Source organism: Choloepus didactylus, chromosome 3 (assembly GCF_015220235.1).
Source record: "Choloepus didactylus isolate mChoDid1 chromosome 3, mChoDid1.pri, whole genome shotgun sequence".
Classification (NCBI taxonomy): domain Eukaryota; kingdom Metazoa; phylum Chordata; class Mammalia; order Pilosa; family Megalonychidae; genus Choloepus; species Choloepus didactylus.
Window position 1 is genome coordinate 60131007 of NC_051309.1, and position 17993 is coordinate 60148999.

The window sequence follows — 17993 nt, forward strand, 5'->3', positions numbered from 1 at the left end:
TTGATCTTCTGTCTAGATTATTGTGCCGGTTTGAATGTATTGTGTCCCCCAAATGCCATTATCTTTGTGGTCTTGTGTGGGGCAGACATTTTTGGTGCTGGTTAGATTTGCTTGGAATGTGCCCCACTCAGCTGTGGGTGATGATTTTGAAGACATGTTCCCATGGAGGTGTGGCCCCGCCCATTCAGGGTGGGCCTTGATCAGTGGAGCTATATAAATGAGCTGACTCAGAGAGAGGGAACTCAGTGAGTGCAGCTGTGAGTGATGTTTTGAAGAGGAGCAAGCTTGCTAGAGAGGAACGTCCTGGGAGAAAGCCATTTTGAGGCCAGAGCTTTGGAGCAGATGCCGGCTGCCTTCCTAGCTAGCAGAGGTTTTCCGGACGCCATTGGCCATCCTCCGGTGAAAGTACCCGATTGCTGGTGTGTTACCTTGGATGTTTTGTGGCCTTAAGACTGTAACTGTGTAGCGAAATAAACCCCCGTTTTATAAAAGCCTATCCATTTCTAGTGTTTTGCATTCTGCAGCATTAGCAAACTAGAACAATTATTAAAAATGGTGTATTGATTTATCTTACTATTAATGTAGGACCATCTATTTTTCCCTTCAATTCTGCCATTATTTGCTTCATGTATTTTGGGGTTCTGCCATTGGGTGCATATATATTTATAATTGGTTTTCCTTCTTGTGTGAATTGACCCCTTTATCAGTATATTGTTACCTTATTTGCCCTTGCAAAAATTTCTTCACTTAAAGTCTATTTTATCTGATATTAGTATAGCAATCCCAGCTCTCCCGTGATTATTATTTGCAAAGCATATTTTTTTCATCCTTTCACTGTCACCCTTCTTATGTCCTGGAACTTAAGGTGTGTCACTTGTGAAAAGCAAATATTTGGTTCAGACTTTTTTATTCATTTTGCCAATTTCTTTATTTTGACTGGAGATTTAATCTATTTACATTTTAAAGTAATTACTGATGATGCAGAATTTTCTTCTGGTATATCCTCATTTGGTCTTTTTAAGTCTTAGACCTTTTTATCCAACATTCTTCTTTTTGTGTGCATATTAACATGTTTATTTGATTTTTTTGTGGGTACTAGTTTGAGTCCCATTTTATTTCTTTTTGTATATATTTTTCATATATTTTCTTGGGGCTTCCATTCCTTAAATATAAAAAAAAAATCTTTCTCGATTTGATACCTATTTATCTTCAATAGCATACACATACACTATTTCTATAATGCTCCATTTTCCAACCTCTTTGTTTCACTTTTATGAAGTAATCTTTAAACATTATATTTTCAAAACTATAGATTTATTATTACTTTTTATACATTTCCATTTTATAACATGTAAGACATAAATAGTTCAGTTACATACCCAAAATACCATACAATATTCTGTCATTAATAATTTCTCATATACTTACTCTTCCCAGATCTCTTTATTTTTTATGTTACCTTGATCCACTGTCTAGTGTCTTTTCCTTTTAGATAAAGTAATCCCTTTATCATGCTTGTAGTACAGATCTAGTTATGACAAATTCCCTCAGCCTTTGTTTATCTGGGGATATCTTAATCTCTTCTTCATTTCTGAAAGATAGTCTCACCTTGTAGAAAATCATTCATTGGCGATTGTTTTCATTCAGCATTATCAATATTTCATCCCCTTCCCTTCTTACCTCCATGGATTCTGAAGTGAAATTGGCACTTATTCTTATTGGGACTGTCTGGTATGTAACAGATTGCTTTTTACTTCCATCTCCTAGCACTCTCCCTTTTTCTTGGTATTCAATAGTTTGACTACTATATTCCTGGGCATGGTTTTCCTCCAGTTTATCATTGGGCTTCTTGAATGTGCATATTCATGTTGTTCATTAAATTTAAGAAGTATGTTTCATTCTTTTGGATGGGGCATGGTGCTGGTTTGAATGTATTATGTCCCCCAGAAAAAGCCATATTCTTTGATGCAGTCTTGTGGGGCAGACGTTTTGGTGCTGATTAGATTTGCATGGAAATGTGCCCCACCCAACTGTAGGTGATATCTCTGATGAGATATTTCCATGGAGGCATGGCCCCACCCATTCAGGGTGGGCCTTGATCAGTGGAGCTATATAAATGAGCTGAAGGGCAGAGGGAACTCAGTGCAGCTGTGAGTGATGTTTTGAAGAGGAGCTACAGCCAAGAGAGACCCTTTAAAGAAAGCACAGGAGCTGCAGATGAGAGACAGTTTGAAGATGGCCATTGAAAGCAGACTTGCTCCAGAGAAGCTGAGAGAGGACAAATATCCCAAGTGCAACTAAGAGTGATATTTTTGAGGAACTGCTGCCTAGAGAGGAACATCCTGGGAGAAAGCCATTTTGAAACCAGAACTTTGGAGCAGACGGCACACATGTGCTTCCCAGATAACAGAGGTTTTCCGGACACCATTGGCTATCCTCCAGTGAAGGTACTTGATTGCTGTTGTGTTACCTTGGACACTTTATGGCCTTAAGACTGTAACTGTGTAACCAAATAACCCCCCTTTTATAAAAGCCAATCCGTCTCTGGTGTTTTGCATTCTGGCAGCATTAGCAAACTAGAACAGATTTTGGTACCAGAGAAGTGGGGTGCTTTTGCTGCTGAGTTTGCAAATACAAAACATGTTGGAATGGCTTTTTAAATGGATAAGGGGAAGATTCTGGAAGAATTGTGAGGAGCTTGATAGAAAAGGCCTAAACTGCTTGGAAGAGACTTTTTGTGGAAATATGGACTCTAAAGATACTTCTGACGAGGACTTGAACAGAAATGATGAATGTGTTGTTGTGAACTGGAAGAAAGGTGATCCTTGTTATAAAGTGGCAGAGAATTTGGCAAAATTGAGTTCTGGTGTCAGATGGAAGGAAGAATTTGAAAGTGACAACCTGGAATACTTAGCTGAGGAGATCTCCAGACTATGTGTGGAGGATGTACCCTGGCTTCTCCTTGCAGCTTATAGTAAAATGCGAGCGGAGAGAGATAAACTTAGAACTGAACTCTTGGGTTCAAAGAAACCAGAAGCTGATGGCTTGGAAAATTATGAGCTTCCAGGGGGTGGAATCCCAGAAGCTACAGCCCAATGTGAGGATGTAACCAAACATGGAACCCAGCCACCATGTCAGTACAAGCCAAGATTGGAAAAGGAGTTAAGCAGAAAGGATTTGTGGAAAGTCATATTGTCTGATGGCTTTAACCCCTGTGTGCTTCATGCGAAGCCAACAGAATTTTTGTGAGATCTTTATAGACAGAGCCATTGCCAGTCTGGACTGGAGGAGACAGACAATGAACAAATTGAAGGAAAAATTTCTTCAAAGACAGAGCCATGGAGGTTGAGGTCTGGAGTCAAGAGGCCTTGGGCTGGGAGAGCACAGTGGCCCACATGCATGGAAAGGGTGAGTCTGCCCTGGAGGTCGAGGGTGGGCATTTCGCCTTGATGCTCTGGAAGAGTTTTGCCACCCCAGGTCCCAAAGAGGGTGGAGCACATTCCTAGGGAATTTGGGAGAGCCTGACTGCCACCCCACTGTTCTGAAGGGGTTGAGCGTGTGCCCCAGAGATGAAAGGGAATCCGGGTGCTGCCCCAATGTTTGAGGGGGTTGGGGCCAAGAAGGTGGTCTCTCCAATGTGTGGATATGTTGGAGAACTCACCCCAGCGTTTGGAGAGGAAAGGGCTGCTGAAAAGACTCTCAGGAAGGGTTAGGCTCCCACTCTCTCAAGCCCCAAGGATGCAATGTCATTCTGTAAATGACTCTCAGACTTTGCAATCTAATGGAGCTTGTCCTGTGGGTTTTAGGAACTGTTTTGGTCCTGTTAACCCTGTTTTCCTTACTTTTTCTTCTTATGGCAATGGGAATGTTTATCCTATGAATGTCCCTCCTTTGTATATTGGAAGCATATAACTTCTTCTAAGTTCACAGATCCAACGCTAAAGGAAAATTATGCCTTAGGACCCACCACACCTGTAATTGATTTTGATGGGATCTTGTACTTAACTTTTGTTACTGAAATGATTTAAGTTTTTGTGATATTGTGATGGGATGAATGTATTTTGTATTTGGAAGGAATATGGTTTTCTGGGGTCCAAGGGGTATAATGTGCTGGTTTGAATGTATTATGTCCCCCAGAAAAAGCCATATTCTTTGATGCAGTCTTTTGGGGCAGACGTTTTGGTGCTGATTAGATTTGCATGGAAATGCGCTCCACCCAACTTTAGGTTATAACTCTGATGAGATATTTCCATGGAGGCATGGCCCCACCCATTCAGGGTGGGCCTTGATCAGTGGAGCTATGTAAATGAGCTGAAGGGCAGAGGGAACTCAGTGCAGCTCTGAGTGATGTTTTGAAGAGGAGCTACAGCCAAGAGAGACCCTTTGAAGAAAGCACAGGAGCTGCAGATGAGAGACAGTTTGAAGATGGCTGTTGAAAGCAGACTCTTGCTCCAGAGAAGCTGAGAGAGGACAAATATCCCAAGTGCAACTAAGAGTGACATTTTTGAGGAACTGCTGCCTAGAGAGGAACATCCTGGGAGAAAGCCATTTTGAAACCAGAACTTTGGCGCAGATGCCAGCCACGTGCCTTTCCAGCTGACAGAGGTTTTCCAGACACCACTGGCCATCCTCCAGTGAAGGTACTCAATTGTTGATGTGTTACCTTGGACATTTCATGGCCTTAAGACTGTAACTGTGTAACCAAATAAATCCCCTTTTATAAAAGCCAGTCCATCTCTGGTGTTTTGCATTCCACCAGCATTAGCAAAGTAGAACAGGCATCATTTTCTGTTTCTTTGTTTGTCTTTAAATATTTTGTTGCACACTGAACAATTTGATATTTTAAAATGTTAACTCTGGGATTTATTTCCTGTGCTATGTCTTCCTTATATTTGTTTCTAGTTAGTTATATGACAGACATTTCCTTGATTCCAGAAATTAACAAAAACAAACAAAAGCAGAAAAAAAAAAACATTTACAATATTTGCAAATTAGGTCAGTTCCTGACGGTGCTCTCCTTGTGAATTTATCTCTCCTATCAAGAAGATGAGCCTGAGGTGAATTTGAAGTACAGGGCCTGTGCTCGTTTGGATATATTATGTCTCCCCCAAAGCCTTATTCTTTAAAGCAATCTTGTGCGAGCAGAATTATTAATCTTTTTCATTAGGATGTGACACCTTGATTGAATGTTTCTGTGGAGATTTGACTCCGCCCATTCAGGGTAGGTCTTGATTAGTTCACTGAATTACTTAAGAGAATTCCAGGCCCAGACGCTTGCTGATGCTTTGAGATGCTAGCCCAGAGTTTGCTCTAGAGAAGCTAAGAGAGGACAAAATGCCCCAAGAGCAGCTGAGAGAGACTTTTGGAGGGATGCTTGGGAGCTGACAGAGATGCTCAGAGATTCTTGGAGTTGTGAACAGAGGACATTTGGAGATGCTAAGCTAAGGATAAGGGCACACAGGAGCTGAGAGAGCAGCCAAAATACAACCCAGGAACAAAGGGCCAGCAGACACCAGCCACATGCCTTTCCAGCTGACAGAGGTGTTCCGGACACCATCGACCGTTCTTCAGTGAAGGTATCCTCTTGTTGATGCCTTAGTTTGGACACTTTTATGGCCTTAGAACTGTAAATTTGTAACTTAATAAATTCCCTTTATAAAAGCCAATCCATTTCTGGTATTTTGCATAATGGTAACATTAGCAAACTGGAACAGGGTCTTTTCAGTCTTTTCAGATTCTGCTCTTTCCTGGGCTTATGTTTGCTAGTGGCCTTAGGAATTCCCCCATTTACAGGAACTTGAATGGCCCCTATAGTCTATTTTAAATAGACTTTCTCCCCAACCTGGGTTTTCCATTGTATAACTTTAAGCATGCAATTCTTTACCTCAGGTCACTTTGATGTATTTTTTTTATTAAAGTGTTTTAGGTGTCTGCCTGCAGCTTATGCCTATAGGGTAAGTTCTCAGAAGTTGAGCCCAGGAAGAGTTTCCTGATTCAGGCTTTCAGGCAGCTAACCAGTAAATTCAATGACCTACATGCAGCTCACAATGCACATAGGGGTTACTATGCTCCCTCTGGAGCAGAGCCAGGACTCACATTGGGGGTGCAAGTCTGATCAAGAATATATTGGAGAAGAGTTTGGAGAGAGGCCAGCAAGTGCACCATTAGCTTCTCCTATGGTTTTTAAAGCTGCATTTTCTTAATTTGGCACTTGCAAAGTTACACAATGTTTAACTGTTTTCTGGGCTTCTGAGGAAGATTGCTTTGCTAATTTTTGCTAATATTTCAAAGAATTAGTGGGGAATGGCACCCTGGAGCATCTTATGCCACCATATATTTTGACTACCATTTCCAAGGAGTTCTCTATACCCTTTTAATGAACTTGAGAAAATAAAATTTAAAATTGCATTTATAATAGCATCAAAATATATAATTTTTTAAGAATAAATTTTTAAAAAGAAGGACAAAACTTTTGTTCTGAAAACTACAAACTATTATTGAAGAAATTAAAGAAGACCTAAATAAATATAAAGATATTCCATGTTCATGGATTGGGAGAATTAATGTTAAGATAGCATTACTCTCCAAATTGACCTATTGATTTAATGCAATCCCTATTAAATCCAAGCTGGCTGATTTGCAAAAATTGGCAAGCTGTTTCTAAAATTCATATGGAATTGCAAGGGATCCAGACTATCCAAAATGACCTCTGAGATCACACGTCCCAATTTCAACACTTAAAAAAAGCAGCAGTAATTAAGAAAGTTTTATACTGACATAAGGAGAGACATGTAGATCAATGGAATACAGTTGAAAGTCCAGAAATAAACCCATGTGTCTGTGGTCAACTGATTTTTTGACAAGAGTATTGAAACTATTCAGTGGGTTTCACTCTTTAATGGTTTTTCATCAAGTGGTGTTGGGACAAGTAGATAGCCATATGAGAAAGAGTGAAATTGGACCCTTAATTCACACCCTAAACAAAAATTAACTCAAAACAGATCAAAGAAAAAACCATAAGAAATCAAATCATAAAACCCAGAAAAATCATAGGGGTATATTTTCATGATCTTTGATTTGGCAATGGTTTCTTTGATATGACACTAAGAGCATAAGAAACAAAAGAAAAATAGATAAAATGGACTTCATGAAAATTGAAGACTTGTGCATCAAAGGACACCATCAAGAAACTAAGTAGACAACCCAGAGAATGGAATAAAATATTTTCCAATTATACATATAATAAGGGATTGTATCCAAAATATATAAAGAACTCTTATAACTCAAAAATAAAGAGACAAATGGCCTAATTTAATGGTAATTTGAATAGGTTTTGACTCAAGGCATATATGTAAATATCCAAAATGCAACTTTAAAAAATGTTCAACATCATTAATCATTAGGAAATGCAAGTCAAAACTACAATGAGATAGCACTCCATCCCCACTAGGAGGGCTAATATAAAAAAGACAGACAATAACAAGTTTTGATGAGAATGAAGAAAAATTGGAACACTCAGACATTGTTAGTGACAATGTAAAATGGTGAAGACATTTTGGAAAATAGTCTGGCAATTCCTCAAAATGATAAATATAGAGACACCATATGACACAGAAATTCCACTGCTAGTTATATACTAATTCCACTTCTAGTTATAAACTCAAGAAAAAGGAAAATGTATTTTTACACCAAAGTTTTGCACACAAATATTGATAGCATTATTCTAAATAGACCAAGATTGCAAACAACCCAAATTCTTATCAACTTATAATGGATAAACAAAATGTTGTCTCTCCATACAATAGAATATTATTCAACAACAAAAAGGAAAAACTGATATACACTACAGCATGTATAAAACTTGAAAACATTGTGCTATGTGAAAGAAACCAGCCATAAAAGACTACGTGTTGTATGGTTCCATTTCTGTGAAGTGTCAATAGATAAATCCACAGAGAAGAAAGTAGATAAATGATTGCCAGGGGCTCGAGAGAGGGGTATATGGGGAATGACTGCTAACGGGCAAAGGTTTTTGATTTTGGAACATGAAAACACTATAAAATTAGATAATGGTGATGGATGCACAACTCTTTGAATATAGTAAAATTATTGAGTTGTGCACATTAAAGGAATGGGTCAGGGAGGAGAAGTTATTGCTTAATTCATACAGATATTCTGTTTGAGGTGATGAAAATGTTGGGATACACACAACAGTGTATGTGAATGATAGCACAATAGTGTACATGTAATTGTGAGGACCCAGGGCTGCACCCCCTCCTCCTTTTCTGAGCAAGTTGCTGCATGCAGCTGCCTACATGATCTGGACAGACTTTAAAGAACAACAAACCCCCTCAGGGAGGAAAGAATATTGTCAAAGCATTAAAACTCCCCTCCTCTGATCACTGTTAATATTCAAATCTCATAAGGCCTGGTTGAAACTCCATTGTCACACCCTATGGACCTAAGCATTTATAAACCATCCCCTTGGCACTCTCTGGTCTCTTTTTCGCATGATTCACTTTCCACAGTGAGCTATCACCTTGGGACTATCTCCTGTTCGTAAGTCCCAATTAAACCCATATCCTCTCTGTGCCTTGTGTGTTCTTTGGTCTTAGGGCCAAGCTGGGTTGAAATAGTAATTAATAACAGAATTGTACACTTGAAAGTGGTTAAAATGGGAAATTTTGAGTTGCTGTATATATATTACTGCAATAAAAAGTTTTAAAAAGTGGATTTTATTTTATGTGAATTTTATCTCAAGCCATTATTTGAGGAAAAAAAAAAAAACAGTTTGGGCCTTGATCAATGTATATAAGTTGTGGATGATGGAAAACAGTTATCTTGTTAAGGAGTGGTGCTGCCATGAGGACTGCACATCTTCCTTCTCCCTTGATAAAACAGTATATAACAACAAATAGTAAAGGATATCTGTATCAGATTACTGTAAGTTAAGTTGCAGTATAAATCAACCAACAAATCTCAATGGCTCAAAACCAGACCCAATCAAACCACCCTCCTGGTTTTGAAAATAATATTTTTTAGAACACAACCACATCCATTTGTTTACATATTGTTTATGGCTGTTTTCAACTACAACAAGCAAATTGAGTTGTTGTAAAATAGACTATATGCATAACCTAAAATACTTACTATCTTGCTCTTTATAGAAAAAGTTTTCTGACCCCTGTTGTTAAATAACAAAGGTTTATATCTCACGAACACGGAGCCGTTTGTCTCAGTGACTCTCTGAGGCAGCTGTCTCCATGTGATTGTTCTGTGTTGCACCTCCAAATCAATATGCATTTCCAAGAGAGAAGAGCAAGAAAGGATGATTGCACTTCATTGTCAGACATTTCTACCCAGTGTGACACATGTCAGATCCATACATATTTCATTGGCAAAAGCCAGTTACATGCTGATTCCGAACTTCAAGCTTGCAGGCAGAAACAGTTCTAATGACTACTTTTTTAGACACTGATATTTTGTTCATTCTTTTACCTGAAACAATTCACCTGAAGGTTTTCACATATGTGATTTCAGAATGATTCAACCTTACACAGACTCCTCTGGTGTTCATTAGCTTCATGACTGTCAGTCTTTTATAATAATTTCTTCTAAGGTTATGATTTCTATGTTCTCTATTTACAGCTGATATTGAATTCTAATATTACAGCTGATCCCAAGCAAGTTCCACATAAGCAATAACCATCCAGAATGCATGATTATCTGTAAGTGTTAAGAAATATATATAACATATATAAAATTAGAGAATGACTGATATTTAAAAGATTTATTTACTTTGCAAAATAATTCCATGTTGGCTCTCCTTTTTAAATATGGAATTTCTTACTTCATTTGAAATTATTGCATTACCAGTAAATTGATTTATAAGCTATTTGCAGGAACTCACTTATTGTAAAGAACAAATTGCAGTTTTTCCTAAGTAAAAGGGAAACTCAGCTTCCATGTTGGTGTTTGAGATATATGAAAAAATGGGAGGTTTGCCACCACTATTCTAAAAGTTGGTGTGAACAAATACAAAATAAGTCTCTTGGATGAACTAATTTATGGGCCCTGCATTTATTTATTGTGGAGTAAAAGTTTGCAGAGGCATGTCATGAATGTACCAAATTATTTAAGCTCCTCTTCACTTGTATTTCCAATTGTCAGCCACTGTCTCTAACCAATCTAAAATTTATCTTAAAGAAGCCTGAAAATAGTATTTTTCTTTTTAGCCTATTCTCTCTATTAGAAGGTTCAGGAATTTTGAAAAATATGTTTTATTTTATGTTTATATTCCCAGCAGTATTTACTGAACTATAGAGTGTTCCTACTTTCTCTAATATTTAACCTGGAAGCCAGGCAAACATAGGCAAACCAACATTAATACACTGGAAATAGTCAAATTTCTTTAAAATTTGCCTGTAAAAACGTCCCTGGAAGGACTCCATGCTAGAAAGATTCATTATAAAGGCTAAGTATTCACTTACGTAAGCAATTAAAACAATCAGTAATGACAATATTGCTGTGATAAGATATAAGATAGAACAAGGCTCATTCACACATAGTTAATGAAGAGAATAAATAAGAAGCAACTTCTTCAGAAATCACAACATGCATGACTTTTAAGATAATAGCTCCTTTTGTTCTTGATTATTTTTGAATCTACTTTGTATGTTTCTTTGCTGGCTGTTCTTTCCCTGTCCAGAACAATTGCTGTCACTCTGGACTCGGCTTCTTTTCTCACTGGTGGCATAGATCCATTTATGTGGCTTCGTGTATTATTACTTTTGAGCTAACATAAAATTCCATTTATCTAATTCTTTATATATGAAAAGTTATTGCAGAACAACATTTTCCCTGGCCTTGGGGATTTCTCATTCACTCCTTTACTTATTCAATTAACTTTTTGATCACTTACTGCATTATGGACATTGCTAACAAACCACCTTAGGACCAAAATCTTCCTGAGCTTCAATTCAGTGACCCCTGTACCAGGAATGTCCCCATCCTCTAACAGTTTCTGTTACAGATAAATGGAGAAATAGCCATTAATTTTAGAGTTAGGAGACATACCGCTGTCACTACAAGGTAAGTGAGTGGGAGGTGATGTTCTAACTGTTGCTGAGCGTGTATACCCCTAGAATCTGAGGTTGCAATTTAAACTGTTCTATCTATCATCCATCTATCTATCATCCATCTATCTATCATCTATCTATCTATCTATCTATCTATCTATCTATCTATCTATCCTCCATCTCAGTCACTCTGTCTCTTTTTCTCTCAAATAAATGCACATGCAGAATGCAATTATTTGGTTCAATAATACAATAATATTAATATATTGTAGTGTAATGTTTAAGATCTTAAGTTCTGGAATCTGATATTTTGGATTCATATCCCAGGTAAACCACTCATTAGCTGTTAGATATGAATGTGTTAATACTATTATGTAGGTCAGTTATCTTAACTGTAAAATGGGAATAATTAGAGCACCCACCTCATAGGGTTGCTATTTGATTTAAAAGATATACTATGATAAAGCTATTTTGATTGACTCATCATGGCACCAGAAATCAAATGTTTTATGAGAAATCAAGAGTTGCTTTATGGAATTCCTTAATCTCAATCTATATTTAAAATATGTTTTAATGAAAAAATCTATCACAACTTCCAAACAATTGATTTCTAAGCATATTTTCAGAAGCAATATTCTTATAATTAAAGATTGCCTATATATTGACCTTACAATCATCTAGCCACCTTTAATACCAAAGTAACATTTATCAAAGCTTCCATCTTGGCTTCTGCTCAACAAAGATGGTGGCATAAGATTCTCCAGAGTTTCGTTTCCCCCCCCAGAATCTTTGAACAACTATTAAAAACTGGCAGAGCCATGTTCTTCAAAACTGCAGAAAACAAAGGATTGCGGTATCTGGTTGACTGACTAATCAAGAAAACACAGCTTTAAACATGGTCAAGAGAAGCTTGTGGCACATTAGCTGGTCCTTCCCCCACTCCCTCGTCAGTGCAATGTGCAGCCAGTCTGCACTTCTATTGTGGATCTCCTGGCCCTGTTCCAGACTGGGGTGCCAGTATGTCTGTAGCATCCATTGGTGGCAATCTGCAAAACTGACCCAGGGCACTCCACTCAGGCTCACCTCTCAGAAGTTCACCTGCAAGCAGAAGCAACTTGCTGACACCTAAAACAATGTAAGAAACTTTTAAGTCAAAGTGATCAGGTGCAAAGGATTATTTGTGTTAAGTCATTCAATAGAGCAACCTGGAAGGCAAAATAGTCTATTTCATCAGGCACAGACAAGACATTCAAATTCTTATAAATGAATACAATATGAATATAAATGGAGGATTTCCTAAGGCCGTAAGCAAGTGAAAGCCAGGACTTAAGATCCGTAAAGATGGAGAGGACCTCGAACTTCATGTTTCTTGTTTCTCTTGGGCTGATCATCTTGATAGGAGGGATAAATTCTGAAGAACACCACCGTCTAAAACAGAGCCATATAGCAAAGTATGTGAAAAGGGTTTTGTGCTGGTTTGTTTGTTTTTGTTAGCTCCTGAACTCAAGGAAATCTCTGTCATATAACTAACTGGATACAAATTGACAGATAGCTCAGGAACTAAATCACAGAATGATTAAATATTAAAATGTACAATGTACAGCAAAAAATTACCAGACAAACAAAGAAGCAGGAAATGATGGCCAATTCAAAGTAAAAAGATAAGAATTCACACCTAATTAATGAACTTTTGACATACAGACAAAGATTTTGGACATACCAGACAAAGAGATTTAAAAAAATAGATTCTCAATATGTTTAAGGATATAAAGGAAAACACAGAGAAAGACATAAAGAATATCAGGAAAATAATGAATGGACAATAGAAGAATCTCAATAAAAAGATAGAAATCTTAAAAAAGAACCAAACAGAAATACTGGATTTGAAGATCACAATAACTGAAATGAAAAATTCCCTAGAGGATTTCAACAGCAGATTGGAGCTGGCAGAAGAAAGACCAGTGAACTTGAAATCAAAACAATTGAAATGATTTGAGCTGAGGAGCACAAAGAAAAATAATGAAAAGATGTGAAGAGTCCAAGAGATATGTGGGACACCATCAAGCATACCAATATACACATTATGGGAATCCCAGAAAGAGAAGAGAGAAAGAAGAAGGAATACTCAAATAAATAATGCCTGAAAACTTATTAAATTTAATTAACAAAACAAATAGGCACATTCAAGAAGCCCAATGAACCTTAAACAGGATAAATTGGAGGAAAACCATGCCCAGGCATATAGTGATCAAACTGTTGAATGCTAAGGACAAGGAGAAGGTTCTGAATAATGCAAGTAAAAAGCAATCTGTAATAAACAAGAAAGTTCATATCAGGTGAGTCTGTCTTTCAAAACTTTGGGAGAGATTAAGAAATTCCCAGATAAAGAAAAGCACAAATACTTCCAAAAAAAGTTGCATAGGAATGATCATTCCTTAACTCTTTTTATGAGACCAACATTACCCTAATACCAAAGTCAGATAAAGGTACCCCAAGAAAGTAAAACTACAGTCCAATATCCTTCATGAATATAGATGCAAACATCCTCAGCAAAATATTTACAAACCGAATCCAACAGCACATTAAAATAATTATATACCATGACCAAGTGGGATTTATTCCAAGGATGCAAGGGTGATTCAACATAAGAAAATCAGAATGCAATACAACATATTAATAGAATGAACAGGAAAAAAACCCACACAGAATCTTCACAATTAACGCAGGAGAGACATTTGACAAAAACCAGCACCTATTCTTGATTAAAAACAAAAAACTTAGAAAACTAGGAAAAGAAGAGACTTTCTTAACATGATAAATGGCTATTATGAAAAACTCATGGTGAACATCATACTCAATGGTAAAAGTCTGAAAACTCTCTCAAGATCAGGAAGAAAACAAGGATGCTCACTGTCACCATTGTCATTCAACATTGAACTGGAAGTTCTAGCTGGAAAAATGAGGCAAGAAAACAAATAAAAGCCATCAAGTTGCAAAAGAAAAAAATCTAACTTTTCCTTTGTGAGGATATCTTCATCCTACATGAAGAAAATCTGGAATGCTCCACAACACAGCTACTAAAGCCAATGAACAAACTCAGCAAAGTGGTGAGGTACAAGATCAACAAACAAACATATGTCGTATTTCTATACACTAGAAAGGAACAATCTGAGGAAATTCTTTTAAAATCCAGTTACATTAGCAGCTAAAAGAATCAAATATCTAGGATTAAAGTTAACCAAGGATGTAAAAGACTTATACACAGAAATCTACAAAACATTACTAAAAGAAGTTAAATAAGACCTAAATAAATGAAAGGGTATCCCATGTTCATAAACCGGAAGACTAAATACTGTTAAAGAGTTTCAACTCTACCCTAAGTGATTTATAGATTCCATGCAATCCTAGTAAAAAATCCAATAGCCTTCTTTGTAGAAATGGAAAATCCAATCATCAAATTTTTATGTAAGGATAAGGAGCCTCAAATATCCAAAACCGTCTTGAAAAAGAAGGATGAAGTTGGAGGACTCAAACTTCCTGAGTTTTAAATGTATTACACAGCTTCTGTAATCAAAACAGTATGGTTATTGCATAAGGGCAGACTAATGACATCCAATTGAAATTCAGAAATACACCTTCACATCTCTATCTAATTGATTTTTGACAAGAGTTATAAATCTACTCTAATGGGCAAGAATAAATGGAAAAAATGGGAAAATTGGGAAAAATGATGCTGGAAAACTGGACATCCATATGTAAAAGAATGAAGGTGGACTCCTACCTCAAACCATACACAAAAATTAACTCAAAATATATCAAAGTCATAAATATAAGAACCAAAACTATAAAACTCCTAGAAGAAAACCTAGCAAAGTATCTTCAGAACTTGTCAGTAGGCAATGTCTCTTCAAGTTTACACTAAAACACAAACAAAAGAAAATATAGATAAATAGGACTCCATCAAAAGTTTAATAAAATGTGCATCAGTGAACTTCATCATGAAAGTAGAAGGACAACCTACATAATGGGAAAAATATTTGGAAACCACACATCCAATAAGTTTTCAATATCCAGAATATTTGAAACAATCATACAACTCAACAACAAAAAGAAACATTCCATTAAAAAATGAACAGAAGATTTGAGTAGAAAGTATTTGAAAATATATTGACATATATTAGCCTTTAAGGAAATAAAAACATAAACCTCAATCAAATAACATATTATAACCATTGGAGAAAGAGAAACATTGCTAATGGGATGTAAAATGGTGGAGTCACTGTGGAAAACAGCTTGCCATTTCCACAGAAATTTAATAATAGAATTACCATATTAGTTCCATTTCTAGATATATACCCAAGAATTGAAAGCAGGGACTTAAACAGATATTTGAACACTGATGTTCAAAGAGGCATTATTCATAAGTGCCAAAAGATGGAAGCAACCCAAGTGTCCATCAAGAGAGGAATGGATAAACAAAATGTGGTATGTACATACCATTGAAATCTTTTTCAGCCATAAAAAGGAATAAAGTTCTGTGATGGGTGACAACATGGATGAACTTCGAAGACATCATGTTGAATGAAATAAGCAAGACACTAAAGAACAAATACTGTACAATCTCACTGACATGAAATAAATAGAATAAGCAAATTCAGAGTTAGAAATGAGAATACAGGCTACCAGGGTTCAGAATAGAGTCCAGGAATGGGGAGTTTATGCTTAACTGATGCAGAGCTCTAGTTTGGGGTAATGGAAGATTTTGGTAATGGATGGTTTTGATAGTAGCAAAACTTCATGAATATAATTGACAACACTGTATTATATACTTGAATGTGATTATAAGGGGAAATTTTAGATTGCCTATATATTACTAGAATAAAAATTTTTAAAAGGAAATATAAGACTGTGCAACACAGCAGACCCTAATATTAACTATGTTATAACTACAATTATGATAATATTCTGTCATCAGTTGCAATAGAGGTACCACACTAATGCAAGAAAACTGTTTGCGTGAGGGGGAGTATACCAGAAGTCTGTATTTTCTGCAAGATTTTTCTTTAAATCTACAACTCAACTTCTTCAATAAAAATAATACATAAATAAAATAAAAACCTCCCCCCTCAAAAAAATCCTCCATTCTGAACATTTGAAGATTTAAAAAAAAAAAATTCCAATGGCTCTTTCTCCTTAATTAATTCTGGGAATTCACAAGAAAATGTGGTAGTTACTTCATATCTACACCAACTGAACTTCTCTCAAATATTTGCTTTCACTTCCTATAAATCACTTCTTGCTATCATTTCATAAACTTTTGCAAGCTGCTGTTGCTTTCTCATACTACCGCCTGCCCTCCAAATTATGGACAGTGGCCACTCACTCTCTTAACTTTTCAAAGTGGAACTAAGTCTAGACTTGACTGAAGTTAACTGAATTCTTGGGTTTAAATGATGAAAATTATAACTGAAAAAAATCACTGCTCAGAGGGTCTGTAGGTCATGCCTCTTAAATGGTGTTCCAGTTTATTAATGCTGCCATTACGCAAAATAAAAAAAAATGGATTGGCTTTTATAAAGGGGGTGTGTTCAGTTACAAAGTTACAGTCCTAAGGCCATAAAAGTGTCGAAACTAAGGCATCAGTGAGATAATACCTTAACTGCAGAGTGGCCAACAGTGTCTGGAACACCTCTGTCAGCTGGGAAGGCATGTGAGTGATGTCTGCTCATCCTAGGTTGTGTTTCATCTCCTCTCTTCCAGCTTTTGTGTGTCCTTGCTTCTCTCTCCCAGGGGGTTTCTCTCTGAGTATATGGGTGTGCCGGTTTGAATGTATGGTGTCCCCCAAATGCCATTATCTTTGTGGTCTTGTTGGACAGATGTTTTTGGTGCTGGTTAGTGCCCCACTCAGCTGTGGGTAATAATTTTGATGAGATGTTCCCATGGAGGTGTGGCCCCGCCCATTCGGGGTGGGCCTTGATCAGTGGAGCCATATAAATGAACTGACTGAGAGAGAGAAAACTCACTGAGTGCAGCTGGGAGTGATGTTCTGAAGAGGAGCAAGCTTGCTAGAGAGGAATGTCCTGGGAGAAAGCCGTTTTGAGGTCAGAGCTTTGGAGCAGACGCCAGCTGCCTTCCCAGCTAACAGAGGTTTTCCGGACGTCATTGGCCATCCTCCGGTGAAGGTACCCGATTGCTGAGGTGTTACCTTGGACGCTTTGTGACCTTAAGACTGTAACTGTGTAGCGAAATAAACCCCCGTTTTATAAAAGCCTATCCATCTCTGGTGTTTTGCATTCTCCAGCATTAGCAAACTAGGACAATGGGGGTCCTGCCTAAGCTTCTCCAGGGCAAACTCTGGGCTGGCATCTCAAAGCATCAGCAAACATCTGCTTTCAACTGACTCTCCAAAATGTCTCTCTCAGCTTCCCTGAGCTCTTTCTGTCTGTGAGCTCTTATTAGGACTCCAGTGATTTAATTAGTATCCACCCTCAATGGGCATGGTCCGTATCTCCATGGAAATATTTTAATCAAAAGATTAATCAATTTGCCTCCACAAGATTTCATTAAAGAATATGGCTTGTTCTGGGGGACATAATATATAAAAACCGGCACAAATGGGTACCCTTTACTGGCCAACTGTTTCTTTAGACTCCATATTGTCAACATGGCACAAGGGTCAGCCAATCTGTCCCCAAAAAGAGTTCACATGAACTGTGCCCTTGCCTTATTGAGAAGAGAAGCCCTTTCCTTTAAACCAGAGTAGTCTGGTTTAAAGCCAGAGTGTTTGACTGACCCTGGATGACTGGCAAGGAAAATGTCAGTCTAAAACATGGACATGCAGAAATGTGCCTATAATTTTTCCACAACAACAATAATTTTGTACTTGTTTTACATTTGCCATTCTGGTGAATTTCT